Genomic DNA, 21,371 nt, shown 5'->3' on the forward strand with positions numbered 1-21,371 from the left:
ACATCTGAGAAAGCAACTCTGAAGTTACATGCAACCAAATCCTAACTGCACAGAAAGCACATTAGCCTAGTCTGTATCCAAAGCTCATCTAAATATATTAAACTTACCAGGAGGGAAGGACTAAGAGATTAAACATAAAGAAATATGTGAATTGAAAAAGTCAGCACAGAAATACAGAATTATTGATATGGTATTAAGAATTTCATATTGAGATACATTACTGTCTTTCTCAATGCAGTTTCTTACTGTTTCCCAAAGTCAGAGGATAAGGAGGAGTTATTCCCTAAAATCACAGAGTCAGTATTCAGAGTTGATCCTTCATCACTAACTAAAAAAACCTGTAGAGATAGAAAGACAGATCTGCCCAGCCAGACAGATCTGGCAAATATCCTCTTGTTCTGGCTTTGGTAAGAGGGCCACAGAGGAGTACGAAGGCTTAGAAACTAGCAACCACTATCAGAATTTTTCACTGGAAGATGCTGCAAAAGAGTAGTGTTACAAGAGGGTCACTGATAGGGACTGAACAGATTATGTGAGTGGTACAGCCTGCACTGTGTCAATTCATGTCTTCCCACAATTCATTACTGATGAGGTAGCAGAGATTAAGATGAAAAGGGCAGAAGCAGATGGCAAACTACTGCTTTGGACACATCTCATTCAACTATTCCAGTTTATTTCTGTTCTGCCTCTGCTAGTATATCTTGCATTACTCCACAGCAATAATATTCTTCCTCAGTTCTGGTCTCAAAGCAGTGCATTGTTTTGTGCCATTAAAGCTACTGCAAAGCCAGTCATGGTAGCAAAATAACTCATTATGCATAAAGTGCTTTGGGCAATCTTTAAAAAGAAAAGGACTCAAGAACAAGAGAGTACCATCTTCATCAAGATCAGTGATCCAAGGTAACCTCAACATCGAAAAGGCACAACATCTAAGCAGGAGAGTATTTCAGCAAGTCCTAACTCAGACTGCCTCCTATCCAGTCTGCTTCTCCCCATGCATAAAGTGATTTCTGCTACTTGTAAATATATAAAACCAGGTTTGTTCTCTTAGTTTATGTTCCTCCAAAAAAAGAGCAGTAAAGAAGGGATACATTTGCCATTCAATAAAACAGGTCTTATTTGGTCTTCTAAAGGAAAATTCTTTTGCTGCCCATTCAGAGACAGGTTACATTTTTGGGGTTTGTGCAACCTTTGTTTCTCATTCTGGGAAGCACATCAGTGAGCACTGACAGCTACGTAGCCCTGACAGGGGACTGCTCCAGAGAGGGTTGCATTCCCCAGGGAGCTAGAACCAGCAACCCAGGACTCCCTAGGGAGGTGTTCTGCTTTGGCAACTGACTTGTGGCTTTACAGAGCCAAACCAAATTCACTGCTCATTTATAAGTGGTGGGGTTATTAATTTGTGTGCTTTAACACATATTGTTTGGGAAATTCAATTCATCCCTAATTTGCTAAACACAGCTCTATGTTCTAAAATCCTTCGCAGTCTGCAGTGTCCCTTGCCCCTTCATACCCATTTGCCTTTTTTATTTCCCTTCCAACTTGCTGAAAGAAAAAAATCCATGTTGACTGTTCCTGGCCAGTTGACCTTGCATTCAGAGCATGGCGCACCAACTTCCCCTGCCACAATGGTCAGGTTGTGAATAAATAAGAACATTTGCCTCCCTACTGCTGGGCATAAACAGCCCTCGATGGTATTAGTGATGCCTAGTGTTCACCTCCTCTCCTTGCAGGCTTTCTCTGCAGTATAATTCAAGGTACAATTTGAAATAGATTAACTTAAGCTGGTGCAAAAGGCACTCATTACTATTGAAACTAAACCTGTTAGGACATCTAATGAGCAAAAATGAAGCATCCTCAAACTGACAGGAGAGCATCCACAATTTGGATTTTCAGTAGTTTAAATGGATTGTTCCAAAATCGATGCAATTTAAAGTGTACAGCTTACTTTTGTAGAAAAGATCTTCTTTGAACTGAGGAAACAGCAGCACTTGTGAAATAAATGACTGCCTGTTCAAGGGTGCAACACCCATTAATGACTCTCACAAAGCAACAGGGAGAAGTGGCTGAGAGGTAGGGTCACTTGCTTCCACACAGCTTGTTAGGAAATACTGCATTCAAATTTACTGCCTACAAGCACCCAAGGGCACCCAGAAGTGACAGCCATCTAAGAAAAGTTTCAGGGGCATCCCAATATACTCAGGATCCTCCCTTGGCTGGAAAACATGAAGGGGAAAAAAAAAAAAAAGCACATCACTTTCAGAGCCACAGAATGTTTTCTGACACTCATAAAGCATGTGCATTACGTAGAGGTGCGGGTGTCTTAGTCAGCAAAGGATGCGGATTAGTTATTGTAAAGAGAGCACTGCACAGAGCAAGGATGTACATCTTGCAGTACTCCTGCCCTACATCCCTACCACCAGGGCAGCCCACAGAGCCTTATTACCAAGAAAAACCTCTCAGAAGATGCAACAGCCTTTGTGGGAGGCTGGGGCCAGAATCCACTCCTGTCAAACAGCTCTCTGGACCAGGATGTGACTGCTGCTGGCGAAAGTTGTTAGCTAATGAAGATTGAGTCAAGCAGGCAGAGACGATCCCCTCAGCCTGTTAATCCATTTAGGGAAGGAGAAGGGAAACCTGAGCTGAATTTCTGTGTTCCCTGGAAGGGACTGCACTGTGCTGGCTTTAGCATCTAGGCAGAGCAAATCCAGCGAGAGATGGACAGGGGAGAGCTCTGGGTGCAAGACCAGTGCTTTTTGGAGACATGAGCAAGATCTGAGGCAGGAAACAGCATCCCCTAGGAGAGAGCCAGGGCGGGATTTTGTGTCCACTGGGAACTAATGAAGGAAACTGAGCTTTACTTGCCCTCTCATCAGGAGAAAGCAAGAAGGGGATGCATGTGAGCTTTTCACAACAGCAGGGCAGGGAGAACACACACACCTTACACCCTTTTCACAGGGCAAAAAGGATTTGTAAGGGGTCAACTCAGATTCCTGGGTCAGAAAGTCAGAGTGAGTGTTTGTGCACCGAACACTGACAGAAAGCCAGCATTACCTCCTCTCCACCTTAACTGGTGGCTTGCAGAGATGATGGGTGCCAATCCCAGGAAATGTCAGAATATCCTTAACCACCAGAGGGTGCTCCCCATCTCAAAGACAGATTCAATGTCACAGATGCACCCAGACAGCTAGAGGAGCCCCGATTTCCAGCAATTGTGGAATCCGAACAAGGGAAAAAATAGAAAATTAATAATAAATAACAATTAAGGATTGTAATCTTGTGCCTCACTTTTGTTTCCCCCATCCCTCCTTGCCGGGCAAAAAAAGCCCCCTGTCCCATTTGTCCTCTGTGTCCTGCTCAGTCAGGTGATTTTCCTCACATTGAAGATTAAATCACTTTTATTCTTTCCTCCTGGATCATGGATCCAGAGCAGGAAATAAACATTTTCTGCTTGGCAGGTCTGTAAGAGTGAGACTCCCGCTTGGTTGCTACTGAGCAAGGTTAGGATCATACCCTCTGGTCAGATGCACTTTTTGCAAATCAAGGCCTGATCTTACCCCCTCACTGCCACAATAGTGTGAGGGCCACTGTCCCTTCTGTTTGGGTTCAATTTACTCAACTCTGTCCTAAGCTGGTTTTCCAGAGAGCAGAGTGCCTGTTGTACAGGGATGCTTCAGGATGGTGTTTTCAAAACATCAGTTTTGGGGAACTCACACTACCTAACTATCAATAAGACACCTGTAGGGAAAGATTTCACTTTGGTAATGTAGTGACCCACAGTCTCCCTTTTCTCATCAAAGGGAAGCAGAGGTGTGTGACAGGTTGTACACTCAGGAGCTGCGCAACAAACCTTGTGCCTCAGCTTCCTGTTTGCATAGGTTTGAAGTAATACCCGTGAGTTGCATCATATGTGGAGAACAGAGCAGTTAGGATTAAATCATAATTGTTATATTCCACCCTGAGATTCCAAATAGAGAGTATAAAAAGCATGCCAAGTAAGATCAGACACCTATGTAAAACAGACTAGTTCTGCTGACGTGTCTGGCATAACATCTGTTTGCCCTAGCCCCAGTTTACTTTGATAGTCCAGGTCTGTATATCCCATGGGGAAACCAGTTCTCATTGATGGCTCCCACTCAGCACATGTGCTGCATTTTGCTGTCTGACCCCTACAAGAACAGATCGTCGTATTTGTTTAATTGTTCTTTCCTCTTTCCTTTGGCCAGTAATGCCAGCCTCTGTCTAAGGGCATTTTTGTGAAAGTTCCTACTCTTGGGTATCTTGGCATCACTTTTTCTTCCGTCCTCTTTAAACCATGCACTTATCTGATGAAACTGTTAAAACCGAGCAGTTAAACCACTGCACAAAGGACACTCATTCAGTCTCTTACACGGGTTAAAATGTGTTTAATAGGTTTGGCTTACTTCATGTCCAGAATGAACCATTCTCTTCAGCACATGTGGGAACCAGTGTTTTCCAAGCTATCAACTAGCCAACAGTGGTACTTGTCCTTGAGAAACGCATCGCATTCTACAGCCTAAATAGGCCAATGACTTTTGCTTCCAATATTTGAGATTGTGAATGGGAGGGAAGGGGGGAAAATATAAGAGAAAAAGATTTTATGGCATGTCTCTTAGACATCTGCAACAGACAATTCTACTTCATACAAACAAAATATCAGGGATACGTGACACAGATCCACTTCTTGTACTATTTATAACATTCTTCCTTCAAATTATAGCAAATATCAGCCATGCCATGGAAAGGTTAACTAGCATTACGTTTGGACACTGATCATCCCAGCATCATTAACCTTCTACTTCTCAGCTTGATAGAGTTTAACACTTCTCCATTACTATTACAGTCACTACATATTTCATAGAATCAACAAATGGCTTGCGTTGGAAGGGACCTTAAAGATTATCTAGTTCCAACCCCTCTGCCATGGGCAGGACACATTCCACTAGACCAAGTTGCTCAAAGCCCCATCCAACCTGGCTGTGAACACTTCCAAGGATGGGGCAGCCACAACTTCTCTGGGTAACCTGTTCCAGTGCCTCATCAACCTCACAGTAAAGAATTTCTTCCTAATACATAATGTAAATCTACCCTCTTTCAGTTTGAAGCCATTCCCCCTTGTCCTCTGGCTACATGCCTTTGCAAAAAGTCCCTCTTATATTTGTTCCTAAACAGGCACATAAGTATTCATGAAAAGTGTGGTTATTTAAGATTATGTATTTTGAGCATTATATTTCTGCATACTTTCACTAAGAGCTTAAACTTTGCCATTCTTCCTGCAGTTGTTACAGCAAAGACTTCTACAGTCATTTCATAGCCCTAATGACATTCTCCTCTTGCATATTGTTGTGTGGGAAAATTACTGGAGGTTTTATTGTTTTAACTACTGCTAGCAGGCTGTAAGTTCTCAAATATCCCAAATTCCTTCACTGTTAAGAACAACAGCATCTGGATGTCAGTTTTGCTCATGGTGGCAAATTACAGGGTCAGGTCTGCCTTACGCACACAAAACTGCACCTTTGTGGAGATTACAACTTGTGGAATACATAATGTATAAGATGAGCAGGTTTTGACTACCTCATTTAGCTGATCTGCAACTACATGAAATGGCAACACTTAATCCAAATGGAGAGGTTAGGACAAAATCATCTTACAGGAAATAAAACTGCAAAGCTTGACAGGACCCATGAAACAAAGAGAAACCAAAACTGTATGTTAAATAGGGCAGACTATAAATGAAGTCAAGAATTAGGAAACACCACAATTGTATTTACTTGTGAAAAATACTTTTAGCCCTCATGTACATATGCATTATTTTATACTCCATAATTACAGGATCATATTTTTTCCACAGTACCCCATCTCAGACTGCACTCAGAAGGGATTGTTCCTATGTAATGAGCAGCTGCTTGAGATGCTGGTTTCTGCTCATTGTTCAGTGTGTGGCCCCAGGCCTTATTTACCGCACATTATTCAAACCTGGCTCTAGAGATTTATTCATTTCCTTATGTGTTTTTCTATGGGCTTATCATTACACTGTCCAAGAGCTTCACTACCCCAAGATCATTTATTTTCACATACTTCTACGAGAGGAGGGGGCATTTTTATTCCCATTTTATGGGTGAATGACTGAAGACTGTGTTAAAACGTATTTCCTAATTCTGGGTGCCCACTCTGAGACACCAACAGCCCGACTGATCCGTGCTTGTATAGCACCTTGGGTTCAGTGGATTTCCGTTCACTTAATTTGCAGCTGTAAGCTTTCAGTGTTTCTGTAAAATAGGCCCTTTGGGATGAAAAAGGTCCCCTATAAAATAAGGAACACACAATTAAACAATGACTGGCACAGCAGCTGCTTCAAAAACCTAAAAACTATCATACAGAAATGGTCACATACAGAAAAGAAGTCAACTGGCAGGTCAGAATTTCACTGCCTCAACTAGAAAAGCTTCCCTTCCTTTCCTGCAGTCCCTTGTCTCACTCAGTACACACCTGACAAATGAGGCAGGGGTCCTACAGATGGTCTCTTTCACTGTGCAACTCTGATTTATCTCAGAGTAGGTCCATCACATGCAGTGAATGAGGCAGGGGTCCTGTGAAAGAAGCAGCACGCAGTAACGTAGCTAAAACATGAGATATATAAGACACACAGTCAGGTAGCCAGAAGTGCCTACAGAGGATAACTAGTCTTTCTCTACCTCCCAGTTTTTGCATTAGTGCCATTCAAAGTGCCCTTTTCAGATTCTGTTGTTACTTTTACAGCAAAGAAATTTCCTCGTGAAGCATCACAATGACACTTTTGTGGATTATCAGAAGGGACGAACCCATCATGTGGGTCACTACAACCAAGGTAATAGAGTAAACGGGCTGCAGAGGTAGCTCATCCTGCTTTGCAAAAACTATCATGAGGAGCAGGAAACACTGTGTAAATATCAGACAGTGATGACAGTTGAGGAATATTCATTCTGTGGCTCTTCCAACCATTCAATCCAAGTCATACCTCTCTCTCCTCTCCAGACCATCCCAGCCCACTTTCTTCTCTTCACTGCCTTTTTCTTCTCACCCCAATCCCTTCCTTTGCTTTCATACCTTCAAACCCCATCCCCCCACAGTCCACAGCCCTAGGAACTTGCTTATAACTATTCGCTTGCCCTCCTCTCCTTCTTGCCCAGCTCCCTTTGCCGTGTCTTTCCATTCCATCACTGTTTGACACAAGCTGACACTGTCTGACACAAGCTGATTTAGAGTTTTGCAAAGAGGAATCTTCTTGATTTGTTTTTAAATGGAAAGAAGACATCATGTAAGACTTTTTCTTTAAAAAATAAATATTGCTGGTTTCAATAAAAATTTCCACAAAACTTTCTGCAAACAAATCAGAGGCATAGAAAGTGTTTGCAGCAATCATTAAAGTTTGGCACTGGTATGAACAACTGAAACTAAACTCTACAGGATGCACTAGTTAAAAAAAAGATGGTGCTACTAGTCTGTTTGTTCTATGTGGCAGTGAAAACGAAGATAAAAATTAAGAAAGTTGGCTAAGCAAGAAAGATTGTTGCTGCCACCTCTTTTTAAGACTTACCATGGTTGGGTACACTAGCATTTGGATGGCAGGCCTTTGAAGGAATTTGGAGCGCTTGTACTCCTTCATAAGATATCCTGGTAGCTTATAGAGGCTAATGCTTATTTGATATATACACTTGCATGCATCTCAAGCTTGCATCAGCTGGACATACATATCTTAACATTTCACAATCACAAAAAATAGGGCTAGGAACAGGTCAGGTGGCTGGTGCATCCCTTCATCCCAATGGATAATGCTATAGCAGCATTATTTTTCCAGAAAAGGCTGGGAAAATATCTGTCAAAACTTTTAGCCCCTCTCAGGCAGTCTGTTCTAATACTCCTGTATCACTGCAAATACCAGTTTGTAACATCAAACTGAGATCTCCCACATTGCAATCAAAGCCCATTTACTTCCAGCTCTATCAACAGCGGAAATAGCAAACAGCTTAATCACTTCCTCTTGGATAAAGCCTCTTACTGTTCGAAGACACATTCTCCAGACCTTGCCTAATATCTAGATTTCCAAGACAGAAATATTAACCTGCCTATCAGAAACAAATTAGCACTTCAGTCCCTCTAACTTCATTCCTGCGTCTCCAAGTTTATCACTTGGAAGACCACAGAGTTTTTATGAACATCTAGAACAAGGAACAAGGTTATTCACTATACAACTAGTAGAACAGCAGAACTCCTTAGTAGTCCTGGATGAAGCTGAGAGCTGTTACAATAGTCCTTATTTCCAGTGCTGTGCCTTGAGTACAAACCAGCTAGATTTAATATGAACCAGCTCCCCAGAAGCTGGCAGTCTGCATCCTTGGTGCACATGGGTATGAGAGTGTACAGAATGGCCAGAATTGTAACTAGAAATGTCAGAAAGTTAAAAATGTGGGATTTATTATTAATTAGATAATACAGATTTGCCTCCAGTGTTACAAAATGTGAGCTCCCATGGAAGCCAGGAGCCATTCCATGCAAATGGGAAACAGAGGGCCCTTTACTACCATAGGTGTTGTGAGGGGGAAAGGTGAACTAACAGCCCAAAGGCACAAGCAACTGCTCTGTACTGTGTGTTTGCACAACTGCTTGAGAGTGTATCCATTGGTGATGTTATTCACAGGCCTTGGCTGACAGTAAATAAGACGGTGGAGCTTGATTCATGAGGGATGACAGGAAATCTATAATGTGTGGGCTCTATAATCTGCTCGCTACTGCGTAGCAAAATGAAAGAACAACAGTCCAATTACCAAGTCCTTGCTGATCCCAAGCGCATCCTCCAGATCTTATACTGCTCAGAGCAGTGGGAGTCTGTTGGCAACAATGGAAACCAAGCTCTGGCACATACTGTCTTCCATTCTGGGATGGCAACAGTATTTTGGAAGCATCAGACTACCTTACAGTAGATACGAATGCAGTCAAGTCTGTGGCATGAACTTCCAATCAAATTTCTGGAGAGTAACATGCTGCTGAGCTTAGTTCGCCAAAGGACTGTTTATGTGGACACCAATTGCTGCACTCCACTGCAGGCATTCCTATGTCCCAAAAGGCTGGCTAAGCCAGGAAGCAGGGATCTACCACAACAGTCTGGCTCAGCCTCTTGTATTGGGGGGGGGGGGGGACGGGACTGTGATCACCATTCCCCTGTGATAACACAACACAGTCAGGATGAAGCTCCACAAAACTAAAAACAGGGCTGTGATCCAGCAGGACTCAGCAGCTGAGATACAAATGGTGACCAAAAAATACCTTAAGGGGAAGGAGACAAAAGGTGGGAGGAATATGTGGATTCTGGGGCCAGATAGAAGAAGATTGGCTGAAGATATTATTCACACCAGATGCAGAGTTGGCCCACAAGACAGCAGGGATGAAGTCTGCAACAGCAGCAGCCACAGAGCAGACTGCTGTCATACCACCAAAGCTGAGGACACATGGAAAGATAGAAGAAGGTTTCTTTCAGACAAAGCAGCAATGGTAGTAGTGGGAGGGAGGAGGGCTGACAGTTCTAGACAGAAGGAGAAGAAAATAATTTTGCTTCCTACTGTGCAGTGTCAGAAAACCCAGAGGGCAGCTCAGGGCTAAGATGACACAGGACAGCTCAGCCAAGGATCCTGGTAGGTTAGAGAAGACAAATTTCTCGTTTTTCTCTAAGCAAACCTATACTTTCCATTCCTTGTGTCTCTGGCCCTTACACCTAACACCTTTCAGATATATCTTCTGCCCCCAGGAAAGGGGCAAGAGGAGCCTTTCTTACTCTGGCAACAGGTAAACAGCATGTCAGGATAGGCAGAGTGGAACAATTTCTGCTCGAAAGCAAAGGCCTTCCTTGCTGAGTACACACTGAGACTGCTGTCCTTACCCTGCTTCCCCCTACAACAATCTCTGCTGCCACCTCCCCTCCCTTGTTATCTGTCAGTAAACAGTAATTAAAGAAGTGGCCTGCTTGATAAAGCTCCCGCCTGCCCTCACACGGTGCTGCCCTCTCGGACGTGTCTAATTAAAATCCTGATGAGAAGATGAAGAAATCCCAGCAGCTGGGAGTCTGCTGACTCTCTCTGCGCTCGGCCTCTTCATTACTGACAACAAGGCAGAGACATATAAAGGACCCCAGGAAACGCTTCAACAGACCAATCGATGGAGCCTTTTGTGGGACTTGATGGTCCGTTCAGGACTGCCTTTTGAACTATGTGGATAATGAGGATGCTGGAGCGTGGCTCGCTGCATGGGACTGATGGGGCTGGACTACCCTACTAATCCTGCTACACTGCTGCTTCCAGGGCCCCTGGAGCTTGGCAGCCACTCCCACCATATAGTGAATCCATACAGCTATAATAGCTGGGGCACTTGCCCACCCTCCACCAATCCAGGCTCCAGATATCATTGGTCATAGTGCCGAAACACTGTCAAACCTCTAACCACTCCATCGTTTCTATGCAAACACAGAGTGTGCATCTGTGTACATACAACTGCAGAAACCTGGGAACCAGCACAAACCTTCCCTAAATGAAACAACCACCACACACAGTGTGCACACTCTTTATTTTACATGTACACTTATTCATGAGAACGGTGTGTTTTCACTGCTGTATCAGGATTTTGTGCTAAGGTGAAATTGTTGGTATGCACAAAATGAAACAGCAAAGGTTTTTTCATGAAGTGCACACCAATATCGTCATTGGGAATCACTATAACCATATTTAGACACACTTCACTTCATGCAAATACATCTACTACACAGTTTTATTCTTGTGTGTTTTTTTTCTAATGTGAGACCAGCTTTACCTGGAAACAAGCCTGTTTTCACTGTCAAATTCACGTTTATCCAAAACACCAGAGATTTCCTTGCTCTTAGTTTCAAGATGAAAGAAATAGTAAAAAGATGGAAGCAGATCTATACTTTCTAAAGTTCAGAAGTGCATGTCAGGCACCTGCCTCCATGTCCCTTTTCAGTAAGCCCACAGGAGGTACAGACACCCCGGGAATTAAGATTGTATGCAGGAGCAAGAGGTGTACACAGTTGCAAATACAAGTGCATGGTGTATGTGCGTGAAGGACCTACATGTTCCACATGTGAAATCAGTATCTGAGTTCACACCTCTTGCTTCACAAACCACTAATACTCATGCAATCAGCAACAATCCAGCAATAAGTTGGTGCTCTTTTCAGAGTCCCATCTAGGTCCTTGGGACCTAGTTTATTCAATAGACGCAGTTGTTTTCTTTCCCACTCCTTCAGTTGTAATTACTTTTCTAGACCACATGGACTGGGGGGAAAAAAAACAGCTTGGAAAAAAATATATTTCATTAAAGTCTCATGAAGTGAAAAAATACTAATAGTTATTATTTCCCAAATTGCCATAATCCCTCCCCACTCTTCTCTTTGTCAGCCCATGCCCAAATCTTTCCTGGATTGGTTTAATACTGAGATAAACTTGCCAAAAACCCCAAACCATCTCAAAACAAATAGTCTGTAGAAAAATACAATCAGCAACAGCAGGAAGTGATCAACCAAATACAGAAGCAGTAGACCCAGTGGTAAAAGCTCAGGAATGCTACTGGGAAAGGTCTTTGGAGAGTCCTCTGGAAAAGACGAGTGAAGAATGGCAGCAGATGGGAAGTCCTCATGGCAATGATGACAGAAGCAGTGTCACTGGGAAGTTCACAGCTTCTCTTGGCCCCCGGCCTCCCTTGACAAGAGATGCTGTTGTGCAGAACAAGGCAGCAGCGCTAGATGCACAGAGCTCTCCGTGCAATCCCTGTCTGTCCCACTACCTGTACTTGATAGAATGACACATTGCTGCAGCAGCTAATAAATAGAAGTAATTTGATTAGCTTTCCCTAACTAGTGATAAGATCCTGACAAACCCTTTTTAATGCGTTTCTGGAGCAGGATGAAATTGTTTCATTTGGCGAGCAGGGCCCCATGGGAGTTGCCTCCAAGCTCCTTTAGTGAGAGGTAAAAATATGCCAATCATTAATGAGGGGAGAATTACGAAGACTTTAATGCAATCAGAAAAGAGGAGCCCTGAGGCAGCTGGGGAATAAAACCTGCCCTTAAATCAGAGGCAGGCAGCCGGAGCATGGAAATAAAGGCATACACAAGCATGTACATGCACACATGCATACCTACCGCACACACAGAGACCTTATAGAGCTTCTGCAAATACACTGGGAGTTTTGCCTGGGCAACAAACACCTATCTCAGAAAATGGTATCCATCTTCCCCAAAAAAGCATTTTTAAAATCACAGCAAGCTATATCCATTTGGCAGCCCCTTCCCCCCACCAGGAGGAGACCAGAGCCTGACAAAATTGCAGTTTTCAACGTTTCAAGCCTTTTGTGGAGGGGCGTATTGGCTGCTTGGGTGTCAAGCAGCAGCAACAAGGCAGCTTTGCCAAGTGGAAGGGTGCCTTTCTCAGGGCCCAACTTGCTGCATGACCATGACACGAATAAACCCCTCACCATCCTCCAAGCATGGCACTTATGCCAGAGGCAGCATCTACTGTGGATGGTAAAAGGCAAGTCCTGCCATCCACCTCCTCAACCACTTCAGTGAATTCCCTTCCTCTTGCATGAATCATATAACTTTTATTCTTGAGCACAACACAAGTCTTTAGCATTTCCCCTGGCACTGCAACAGACACTAGTAGCCTAGCTGGCTCTGATTTTGCTGGTGTTCTTTCAGAAACTCCTTCTCTGAAAGAAAGTGTCCCATCTTTCTGTAGTGATCCTCTAACCCTTGCCTGAACAATACAGATGGCTGAATCAGCACAGACCATCCCAGAGAATGCTAGCTCACAGTTTAATGGCATAAAAAGCAAGACAGGAGTTTTCCCATATCTCTTCCAGATTCCCCATCTTGTTTACTTGAAAATAATAAGCAGGAGTACTGGGATACCAAACACCAGACACCTTTCCTCTGCCAGATACACAAAACATGATGTTACAAAGACCGAGCATGCAGCACTTCAGCCCTTTTCCCTGGTTTGGGTTAGCACTAATATATAGAGAAGCAACTGAATGGCTGCTGAAAACTCTTAAGAGGAAAGTCAGTTTTTCCTTCTGGCCTTAACATATACTTGAGGGGGTGTGAGACAACTATTTCATCTTCCCGTAGCTCCTGCACTATAGTGAGAGAGTGTGGCACCCCTGCCTACTGCTAGATGGAATGACTGTCCTGCTTAGCGTGCACTGGAAGTCCTGTATTGAGAAAGCCAGGCTGCTGCTTCTTCTGCCACTGGGATGTATCGGACACCTCTACCACAAAAAAGCTGTGCTTCTGCACCATATTCTCACAGACACTAGACCACTGTGGGACTAAGACACTGGTGTAAGTGGCTACTAGCCATTTAACCCTACAGAGAAAGCAGTTACATAGTACCAAAACAAAGAAAAACATTAAAGACAAGTAAAGAGGGAGCTGTCCTGTGACATGGTTCTTGAAACTTAGCAGCTAGGTTAGGGTACACAGCTGGCACATTCTCAAACGTGTATCAAACACAGAGCTGCATGTCCCACTGTTAAATGATCATAGAATACTTATGCCCAGGTAAGGAGGCCTTCATGTCCTTCAACAGCAACTCCTACTGGCTACTTGAACCATGTGACGATGGGCTCCCAAAGTAGTACATCAAAGCTCTCTGTGGCTGAAAGTTCAGAATTAAAAGCACCTCAGAGGTAAAGAAAATCTCCAGGGTTCTCCCAAATTCTATGTCTCTAAGATTGAAAGCAGTCTTGCTGTTTGGTACATCACTCAGCCAGACTGTATGCCTTCAAAAGTCAGCAAAATCACTTTCCAGAAACACAAACAAGAAGACCCCATCACAGAAACCATCAAGACTGCAAAAGTAGTTAGCGGGAAATTCAGCATGGCTATAGCAAAATGCTTTCTAGCATCTAGAAATTATATTTTTGCCCTTTTTGAGTCAGGACCAGTTTTGATCCGATGTTCCAGCTGAATTCAGTGATTTCTTCTGCTCAAGAGCTTTAGGCTATTCAAGACAGTTACTGCACTCCCTACCTGCATCCATTTCTAGTGGTGATCTAGCTTTTACTGTCACAGTCCAAGCTAGTTTGTGGTAGCACTCAAGCAGAGCAGCCTTGTGCCTTCCCTAGAGCAGTGGGCAGAGGTCTGAGATAATGTCACACACTGTGGCTCCACACACAGGCCTGCCTTGCTGCAAACAGCTCCTTCTCAGTTTGGTTTGTTATGATTAAAAATGCACATCACCCACCGAGGCCTTGGAGTGGAACCCAGCTGGAAATTGGATCATTAATATTCCTTCTCATGCCCATTGCCACAATTTCTTACCTCTCCACAAGCAATTGTTAACAATGCAACAATTTAGGGTCTCAGACTAAAAGTGAAGTCAAGACTAAACTGCCTATTGTTACTCCAGTACATAAAGCCTTGTCCATATCCTGGCATCCCATCAAACTTATGCCAGTGTGCTGCATATTAGGTGTCTTTCAGCCCTTTGAACTGCCTTTCCTCAGCTTAAAATCTCTTAAGATCCATAGCCTCCTGAGCCATCAGTAACGTGATTCAAGATTATCCTCAGTCCTAAGCAGTTGGAAACATAAGGAAAAAAAGCAACTCGTTCCAAGAGTCTAGCCACTTGTGGCTCTAACTCTTGGTCACCACACTCTCCACACAGTTAAAGTACTCTAACCTTGGCTTGGAGGGATAAATGTAAATCAAGGGTAGGACATACCACGGGAGGGAGAATCCCACAAATGTACAAATGGGGATACTTCATTTTCTAGCACAGAGGTACCTACACAAGCTCACATCAATATGCTGTTACTGCTGCAACTTATTAACTGGGTAAACTGTGAGAGATGTGCAAATCCCCCATCACTGCTAGAGTGATCCTTTGACAAAAAGAATCTAGAAGTATAGAAATTACACAGGACACACAACAAGTGATTGAAATCCTCCATAAGTGTCATTGTGTGCACTCACTGGCCTGTTTGAACCTTCCTCACTGTATGGTGTTTACATTAGACAGCAAGAAGCACAACACAATCAGGACTATAGCACTGATCATGGGAAAATGAAAATGAAAAGGCATATTTTCTCTTGGGACTTAAGCATCACCTCTGTGTACTGCTCATTCACATTGTTACCATGCAGAGGAAGTTTGTTCTTGCTTGTCAACTCACTGAGTTGACATTGCTTTTGCTGTAGGCAGCACAGTGTCCAAGAGGTTCAATGTCTAGTTGAGAGGTGGAGAAACCTGCTAGACAAGCGACTATCATAAGGTAGCTGGGAAAACATCATTGATCACAAGAATCTGGACAGTGCCAACTATAAATTCTGCTCCAAATGTTTATTAATTCTCTGTTGCCTTATTCAACTACCTCAAAAGATCTGCTCCCAGTAAATATTTTGCATCTTAGGTGGCTTAACTGTTTGGGAATCAAAGGATCAGTTACAAATCACTGAAGTGCCCATCAGGCTGAGGACTTGCTCTGTCTGCCTCTCCATAACACTAATACAATACAAATAGTTTCAGAATGAAGTGTTCACTAATACAAGGGCATCATTTAATGTTAAACTGCTCCTGCCACACACACATTTGCATGTTTGGCACTTGCATTTTGATGTCACTGTTTCTTTTATGTCAGAAATAATGATTTTCAGTGAAAAAACTCAGAGAGTAAAACGCATAGCTACATTTCCAACCATCTCAGTGCAGAAACATGAATGGTGACCATCTCAAAGTGATGGGCTCAAAGAATGTACACAGCAATAACAGTTCAAAGGAATTCAGAAGAGAAGCTGTCCCATCAGCTGGAGTAGACCAAACCCTGCCACACTAATTTGAGACAAACACAGAGAAATAAAAGAAGAACCAGGGGGTCTGGAATTATATGACTGGTCTTACCTACTTAAAATATGTACACTTTTCAAAACCTAATAAACTTACTGTGCCACACCACAAATATTTCCATTCAAGTGAAAGGAAGTAGCTACCACTTGGCATCTTAGCTTAGCAGTCTGTTCACAAGGGCAGAGCCTTGATGGCTACTGAAACCCAACAGAGCTCCAGCAAACTCAAATCTGCAGCCCACGTGAAGACAGGCAAGTGATTAAAGGTATTTTAAAGAGACAATAGATAAGAAAAAGGCTCTGCTACAGCATTTGTCAGCTCCTGACTCCTTCAAAGCTATATAACATGCAATTTCCACACAAGGACAGGTGACTTCTTGGGCATCACTGAAAGCCACAAATTGTGGGTACCTTGGTTGTTCAACCTTCTCTCAATGCTTTAATGTCAGCTTTTCCTACTGGACTGAGAGGCAACCGCTGAGTTTTCCTAATCCACTAAGCCTCAGCTTCCCAAGCATTCCTGGGGCCAAGTTACAAGCCTTACCAGACTGCCCTCTCTGCGAACAAGATGGGTGCTCGTAGCAGTCATGCTCAGGAAGTGTTGGCTACCATGCCACAAACTGACATAATCCTCAAATTATTTGGGGGGACAGACAGAAAAAGCTTGTACAGTTTCTTCTTTCCTGACAGTTGTCCCCATCTTCTACCTCAGTTCTGGCTGGATTCCCCCTTCCCCCTGTCCTCAGCTAGCACCGCCAGGCTCAGTCCTCCTCACCCTCACCCCCCCCTCCCCAAGGACAAGCAAAGTTATTACAATAATGAATTAGCCAGGCTGCTTACTGCTGCCAGTGGCGAAGGCAATTATCCTACTCCATGTCCCCAGCCACCGCTCAGCTCCCTCATAAAGAGAGGCTTTTGGGGCCGCTTTGTGCTTTGATTGGAAATGAAGAGATTGCTAATTAGGGAACCCCTGCTGGGATCGGGCTGGCAGGAACAATGGTGAAATGGACGGAGCACACGTCCATTTAGAGAGGGGGGGAGAAGAGAGAAATGTGAACCCCTCTGTAATGCAGTGCATCCTCCACTCACACCATAAACAACAGGGCACACAATTTTATAGAGTTTTTCACCTTTTAAAGCATGCTAATTTGTTTATAGAAAGCAATAATTTGGTGTGTGTTTGCATAGGTCAAAGCCTGTAGTTTCTGTGTACAGTATGGATTGCCGCATTCGTGCGTACATACACTCTTTAAGAAAATACCTCTGGAAACAACTGTGGGTATCTACACAGCTGACCGTACATTTCTTGTTATTCACTGGGCAGCACACATCAACGCTGCATTAACAGGGGAAGATACTTAGAAAAGCCTGTTGATGAGTATTAACATAGTATTTTAATGCCTGAATTCAAAAATCACCAAAGTTGAAAATGACTTACCAAACTAGTCAGTTCACCTGAGGCTTGCCCAGCAACCACTTCCACTGCTTTTCCCAAGAGCTTTAAATGACATGTGGACCTCCAGGAGGAGAAAATTTTACGATTAACACAATATTTTCTTATATTCATCCTGAGTATTTCTTCTTAATTCTGAGAAATTTCTTCTTAATTCAATTTCTCTAACTGTCCATGAAGGGTCACAGGAGCTAAATTCACCTTTCTCTGGTGACAAATTTTGCACCAAAAAATAAGAAAGGATCTTCCTTGCAGTGCATGAGCGCATCTGGACAACTTCATAAAATTGCACTAACAGCCCTTATATACATAGCATGCTTTGGTTTTGGGCTCTAGTCACTTTTAACTCTTGTCAAAGAAAAAGTACCTTCCCCAACAGTTCAGCACACAAATCTTACCATTTATAAAATGTGTGTCTGTCAAGAAAAGCAAATGCCCCACCTTTTTGTGCAAAGCTTATAGAAAGCAGTTGGAACCCATGCTGCATTACTTGGTTAACTAAGTAATTCCATCAGGGAAGCATACAAGTGCCATGTTAAAACTGAAAATACTGTTTTCAAGTACATATTTGACTTGCCATGCAGAAAATTTCCATACTGTTGATTAGTACAATGTACTATACACTAGGTGAGTTATGTAAGCTAAAGCAAATTTCAAATTTGAAGCTTGAATTTACATTTCAGAATTCCCTTGCAGATACTGAAGCACTTCAATATATAAGTGAAAATTTTCTGAAAATATTTTCAGAAAAGCACCAGTCTTAACAGAAAGTGATCACTAAAGGGCAGAAACACAGATGAATTGAAAATGACTTTCAAATTCACAGACTATTTCTCCCTGCTGTTTGCTCACCTCTAGTGTTTATGTCTTTCAAACAGTTGTAGGTAGTTTTCACGTTCCCTTCTTAGTCATTGCTTAACAAAGCTTCACATATTTAGTTCTTTTGATCTTCCCTCATAAAAACAATCCCTCCAGCTCTGTTATCATTTTTGTTGTTCTTCTCTTACTACCTTCCAAGTTTCCTCTGCATTTTTTGCTGCTAGTGCCCAGAGCTGAATCTCACCAGAACAGCACCAAGCAACAACACTACCTCATTGCTTCCTGGTGTCCTGCCTGCATACAACACAGTCAAGTCTCATACAAAGGGCAACATTTGCAGCCTGCCCACTTTATTCCCTTGGCCTGTCATGCTACATTGCCAACTCAGATTGTCTTGACCATCACTACCATTCCCCCAACACTCACTCATTCAGCTCTCACCTGTGTTCCACTTACCTGAGGGGAGTATTTCCCCTTGTCTAGGTACAGTCGGAAAGTAAAACCCTCTGCTAAAACCATGCTCAGGATTGTTTTAGGTTGCTGACAACCCTGTAGTTACTTACTGCACATATAAAACCTGACCACTTAAAAGCAAGGAAATATCTACCTAGTGACACCAAGGGCCAAGTTGTAATGTGGTGTACAGTGGCAGAGCTTGTTTGGTTTCACTGCAGCTGTACCGGTTTACACCAGCTGAGAAGCTATTTCCATAAGTGTAAGATTGCCCATTGCAGAAACAATCACATTCAGACAAAGTACAAAGAAGGGTGTATTTCACTGTAGCAGTTGTAATTCTGATGCATGAAGCCCCTTTGCCTTGATTTCATAATCCAAGTATTTTCTTTGTAGCGATCCAGCTATACTGAATGTACAAGCAATTCAATATACCTAACAACTGGTTCTACACTTCTTTGGTCAAGCACTTACAATTGTTCTCTTGATAATCAAATCCTAATTTAACAGAAAAGGAATAAACCTCATGGTAAAATTATGGATGTACAGGCCACCTGCATTTGAAACTGATGAATGGGCTTCATTACTACATTTATTAATTTTGACTAGCCTTAATATCCTAGCAAAGGGGGATGAAAGGAAGTGGCCTTCTCATGGCATTATAGCAGGCAGGTCAGGGGGAGAAGTCAGAAGAAATAATCAAATATTCTAAAATCCTGAAGGACAGAAGAAAGCCCATTTCCTTTCAGATTGACTCTATCGTGCCCTCAGCAACAGGCTATTAGTTCTGTTCTCATGTGAAACTCACTTTCTTTCAGAGTTCAACTTCCTTAAGTAACTGTGTTCTTAACATCCATTCCTGTGCAATGTGAGAAAAGTATAAAAATAAAAAGCACACAAATCAGGATTTCTTCTCCAAATTCTTCCTGGAGCAACACAACTGCATTTTGCCACAGACAGTATGGGCAAAGCACAAAGGCTTTTAGAGCATATTGAGTTTCTTTCTTTGGCAGATTTTAGAGTAAGGTTTTGTGTTTTAAATTACCAGTAAAAGAATCTCATCTCTTCCTGCCCTCTGCAGAACTGTAGATTTCCTTTAATTTGACACAAATAATATATATGTGTTACATTCAAAGAGCATAAAAACTATATTGTTCATGCCTTTTTGCTTCCTTTAGGAGTTTAACTTTTACAAATTGGATTGTAGAAAAAATGAAGTCTTTCTACATAGTCTCTTTAATCCACCTCTGTTGCAGAAAGCAGAGATCCCACTGTCCTCATCTGAGCCACAGTTGTCCTGCCTCCTCCCTTGCGTTTACATGTGTTTGTACAGCTCAGATTGAGGAGCTGGTATGGGTTAAAAATGCCAAAAGGTTAGCTTAATGCAAACTGACCACATGCAGGATTACTGTAAGTCCACCTGTACACAAATACCTTTACATGGCATATTACCCCCACATCAGAGTAGTTGTGAAAGTTGTGAAACCATTACCAGTGTCAAAGGATTTCTTAATAACATTCATATCTGCAGTATTTTTCTTTGAAAGTGTCCCCATTTCTGTAGATAAATGGTTACAAGATTGAGGCAGAATGAGATTGAAAGATGGAAGTTTTTAACTGAAAAACATGGTGCTGTCAAACTAATACCTGCCTGAAACAAAACCTATCCAGTGAGAGATCTAAGAAGCATAATAAATTTAATTCCAAGAATAGGCTAAGAGGTGACCTGATCTAATTGTAAGTGGGGGAAAATTTAATAGTGGAAAGTTCTTTAATCTAGCTTTAAAAGGATGTAAGAGAAGACTATTCTTGGTATCCAGAACTAGACAAATTTCACTTAGCAATAAAGACATTTTTAAACAGCAGGAACTGGCCATCGGGACCACTTGTCATGAGGCATGCTGGATATTCTATCACAATGTCTCTAAATCAGTGTTGAGAAGCTGCCTACACAAGTGCAGGAGTTACTAGGTGGATTTTAGATTTTAATGCAGTTAGGCCTAGAGCATGAATAGTATGGGTGTGCCTTAAAATCTGTTTAGATTCCTTGTGGTTCTTTAAGAGTTTTAGAAAGCAAGACAAGTGTGTGCAAAGACAGCATCTGCTTTGGTCTGCTGAAACGTTCACTAAGACATGTTTGTGCTGTATCTACTATCCAATACTTGTTGCATCCCAATAAGTTTTAATTAAGAGGAGTCATACATGGTTTTTTATAAGGCAGTTTCTTATACATTATATTAACCTTGCTACGAAAAACTACCCATTTTCCCCAGAGAACATATGCTTTATCTACCAGGAAGTATAAAGCATATATAAAGAATGTATAAAGGCTAATGGCAAGTGCTGTGCGGTACACAAATCATAAAGAGGAAAAGTGGTCATTTAAATCTGTCCATGTCTTGAATTCAGTAATCTTTGGGTTGGTTAGAGGTGATGAAAATGAGATTTAATTTTTCAAGGATTTCCTTTACTGTTCTGAAATTTTATTCAAGATTTATAGAGCAAGTTAACAATGAGAACAAATACTATAAACTCATTACATCAGGGTTACAAAATGAATGGAGCTGTTTTTCAGTCAGTCAATCCCAATGTGTTTGCCTCACTATCCAAGTTTGCCTTTACTACAGTATTCATTTTTAGTATGGGTGCACTGGAAGCCTGAAGTCAAACTGAGAACTCTGATGTAACATGCTCATAAAAGAGAGAGGAAAATCCCTGTTCTTCCAGTTTCTCACAT

General features: G+C 42.3%; 1 protein-coding gene across 2 annotated transcripts in view; it reads right to left on the reverse strand.

Annotated features, from left to right (window-relative positions):
• Window positions 1-21,371, reverse strand: part of ESRRB (estrogen related receptor beta) — a 128,525-nt gene that overhangs the window by 94,130 nt on the left and 13,024 nt on the right. Inside the window, exon 2 of one of the 2 annotated variants that reach the window (XM_051806380.1) lies at window positions 17,348-17,426. The exons of the other annotated variant lie outside the window; for it this stretch is intronic. The gene's annotated coding sequence lies outside the window, so the exon portion shown is untranslated. The remainder of the gene's footprint in view (window positions 1-17,347; window positions 17,427-21,371) is intronic. 2 annotated transcript variants of the gene reach the window in all.

The sequence above is a fragment of the Manacus candei genome, unplaced genomic scaffold, assembly GCF_025592945.1.
Source record: "Manacus candei isolate 608988 ecotype Guabito, Panama unplaced genomic scaffold, ASM2559294v1 h1tg000067l, whole genome shotgun sequence".
Classification (NCBI taxonomy): domain Eukaryota; kingdom Metazoa; phylum Chordata; class Aves; order Passeriformes; family Pipridae; genus Manacus; species Manacus candei.